At 40.7% G+C, this 3595-nt stretch overlaps 1 long non-coding RNA gene across 1 annotated transcript; it reads left to right on the top strand.

Annotated features, from left to right (window-relative positions):
- The first annotated feature begins 2165 nt into the window (after positions 1-2165).
- On the top strand, positions 2166-3351 carry LOC149401265 (uncharacterized). The gene is made up of 2 exons (XR_016296409.1): positions 2166-2546; positions 2789-3351. It is a non-coding gene; the product is annotated as an uncharacterized LOC149401265 (long non-coding RNA).
- The last annotated feature ends 244 nt before the right edge of the window (positions 3352-3595 follow it).

Raw genomic sequence — 3595 nt, 5'->3', positions numbered from 1 at the left:
GTCTTAAACAAAACTTAAATCCTAAACCAAAGACTAATCATAAACTTGTTTCAACTTTTATAGGCAATATGTCTCTCAACCCTCTCTCAACCATTCTTTCCTCGAATAAACTCGAAGGCGACAATTACGTCGACTGTAAACGTAACCTCGACATAGTCCTTACTGTCGACCGCACAAATGGGTTCTCACCACCCCCTGTCCTCCTCAAACGAATGAAGATTCGATACAAGAGGAGAAAGACGCCTTGGCGGCCTGGCTCTGATCCGATGAGATTGCGAGGTGCTATATTTTAGCATCAATGAACAATTTGTTGCAACAACAACATCGTGATATCGAGACTCCCGCTGATATGCTCTACAATGTCCATGAGATATTTTGAGGGCAAGGACGTCAAGCTAGGCAACAAGCGGTCCGACAGTTTATGAACTGTCGTATGTCGTATGAAGGCTGGAACTCCCGTTAGAGACCATATGATGCTGATCATTAGTTATCTAAACGAAATGGAGATCCTTGGATCTGAAATTGATGGGGAGACCAAAATAGACATGATCTTGGAAACTCTCCCCGAGCTGAACAAACTAGAGTACACTGTTATCAAGCTTATGAAAGAGATTCACACCGCTGAGGGACTCACTAAGAAAAAGAGGGCTCAAGGAGAGGTACATGCTACTGCCTCCACCTCTTAATCTAAGAAGAGACCTCGCAAGGCCGAGAAGAAGAACCAACCTAAGGTTCAAAAGAAGAAGAAGGTGCCAAAGGCTCCGAAGGTGGACAAGTCTAACGAGAAGTGCCACCACTGCAATGAGCCTGGTCACTGGCGTAGGAACTGTCCTGCTTACCTCAAAACCAAAGAAAAAGGTATTGTACTTGTTACTGAAGCTTTCTTAGTAGCTGATAATGTATCATCGTGGATTATTGACTCCGCTGCTACAAACCATATTTGCTGCTCCTTGACTGGTTTTAGGAAAAGCAAAAGCTTAGAGGATGGCGACTTCTGCTTCAAGTGGGGTGATGGGAGCGTGGTGTCTGCGAAGGCTGTGGGATCCGTGACGCTGTCTTTTGAAGACCGCACTTTAAATTTGAATAATATTTATTATATTCCTTCCTTTGGGAAAAACCTAATATCTGTTGCTCAACTTTTCGAGCAAGATTATTATTTAAAGTTTATAAAGAATGGAATTCGTATTTCTTTTTCAAATTCTTTTGTCACTGATGCATGTATGAAGAATGGTCTTTTTTACATTTATCCCACTCAACCTTCTCTTTTAGACACCGAAATAGATAACGATCTTTCTCGGATAAGGGTCGAAGAGCCACTTAGTTGCTGGAACTAGTACATTCTGATGTATGTGGTCCGCTCAGTCAACAGGCACGTGGTAGATACGAATACTTCGTTACGTTCACCGATGATTACTCAAGATACGGTTTTGTCTATTTGCTCAAACACAAATCCGAGACCTTTAACATATTTAAGGTCTTTAGGGCTTTAGTGGAAAAGCAAACTGGCAAAGTGATCAAAACCCTTCGATCCGATCGAGGTGGTGAGTATATGTCTGGAGAGTTCGGTAACTTTCTTAAAGAAGAAAGTTTCGCTTATCAGCTTATCGCACCTGGCACACCTCAACAAAACGGAGTGTCAGAGAGAAGAAATCGAACTCTAATGGAGATGGTTAGATCAATGATGAGTTACTCATCACTCCCTCTTTCCTTTTGGGGATATGCTGTAATGACAAGTTTCTGCGTCACTCATATTTGGAGATAATAAGCGAGTTTCCGTTGTTACAACTAAATTCTCGAGTGGGTTATATTTCAATGGATTTATCGAATTAATTTTAAATATGTTAAGGTTATGGAAATCTCGGAATAAATAAAGGAATTATCGAGTTTATCTCGATTACTAAATTAATTCCGAGGAAATATTCCGGAAATTAATTTAAGAAACAAATTCTCAAGGAAGAGAATTAATTCCGGGAAACCTTAAATATATTTTAATTAATCGAGAACAAACGAGAAAATTCTCGGTTCAAATCATATAATTATAATCCGTTCGGTTATAGATTTAATTAAATAATTGTATGAAAGGACGTTGTTGTAACAATTTTTAAGGGACCCATTTGAAAGAAAACAAGGAAAAGAGTTTGGATTGTGAATAAGATGTTTTTTTTTCCTAGCTTGCCACGTCATCTATGACTCATCTTCTTCACAAAGTGATAAGTATCACTTGGCCGAGTGAAGAAGAAAAGAATCGGCAACCAGGAAAAAAAAAAGAAAGGAAAAGAAGAGAAAAGAAGAAGCAGAAGAAAACTGAGCGGGAGAGAGAGAGAGCTCGGGGAAGAGAAAGGCCGAGAGAGAGCAGAAGAGAACGAGAGAGCGAGTGAGCGAGACTGGGGAAGGAGAACGCTCGGCCGAGAGCCATCGAGCCCGCGCGCGCATCCCAGCCGAGCAGAGCGCCGACGCCGTGAGTCACCAAGGATCGTCGCCGAGGAAAATCACGCCGGGAAAGAGAGAGAGAACCCCGGAGACTCCAAATCCATGAAAGAATTTGGGTAAGAAATCAAACTCGTTGATTGGTGATTTCTAGGGTTTAAGATTGGGGGTTTTTCATGGTTTGAGGTTTGGAACGAGATTGATGATGATTATTTGTTTTGGGGTGATTTTGGATGAGTTGGATTTAAAATTGTTCCAGCCGTGTGTTTGATCTTGATTTTTGGGACGTGATTCTGAGCTTGACTTGTTTTTCTAGTTTGAGAATAGGAGTTAACGGTTGTTTCGTTGTTGTGCGTGTGAGTTATATCTGTTGAGAGTCTAGGCTCGTTTCAGGTGGGCTGAACAGGTCTCGGGGCAGCGGCTCGGGATGGCGAAGAGGCTGTCCGAAGGTTGGCGGAGCTGTTGCGCGAGTGACGACGGAGTGGGGCTGGTCAGCGAGGTTCATCGGCTCGGTTGGGACGAGCTGTTGGGCCGGGGACGGCAGCGACGCTGTGGCGGCTCTCAGGGGGCTGTTTATGGCAGTCTCTGCCCGGTGTTAGCGAGTCGAAATTTCCCGAGTTCCGACTCGAGTCTAAGACGTAGTGAAGTAGTTTTTCTTTTAGTTAGTTGCGAAGTTTTGATGGATTGTATGAGTGCTCGGAGTTAGTGCGTAATTATATTTTATGTATAGTGTTGTTATGTTTTATTGTTTGACAATGGTTTTATTTTCCAAGTTGGTTTCGTTTGAACCGTTAAAATTAGTACGTTATTATTATCAAGAATTGATACGTTATAATTAGTATGTTTTATAATCGAGCTCGTTTTATGTAAGTCGTTAAGAAAAAATAATTAATATGTATCATTATTAAACTCGTTGATTATTCACGTAATTATTTAGTATATTTATCTTAATTATGTATTAAAAACCGAGTTCGACTATAAGCTCGACTCTTTTGATTTGGAAAACGAATATCAACGAGAAATGTTTTATTTACGTTCTCAAACGTTATAACTTGCCAATAAAAAGAGACGAGTCATAAAATATTTTCTAAACCACATTTGAGAAGTGTCGGTTTGAGTTATTTTCATATAACTTACGTATTCTATAGATTGTTAGTAAGAGTTTCTT

The sequence above is a fragment of the Urtica dioica genome, chromosome 4, assembly GCF_054948205.1.
Source record: "Urtica dioica subsp. dioica isolate 48M chromosome 4, U.dioica_male_clone48M_v1_H2, whole genome shotgun sequence".
In the NCBI taxonomy this organism is placed as follows: domain Eukaryota; kingdom Viridiplantae; phylum Streptophyta; class Magnoliopsida; order Rosales; family Urticaceae; genus Urtica; species Urtica dioica.
Note: the sequence above shows the minus strand (reverse complement) of the source record. Positions and strands in the feature narration are given on the sequence as shown.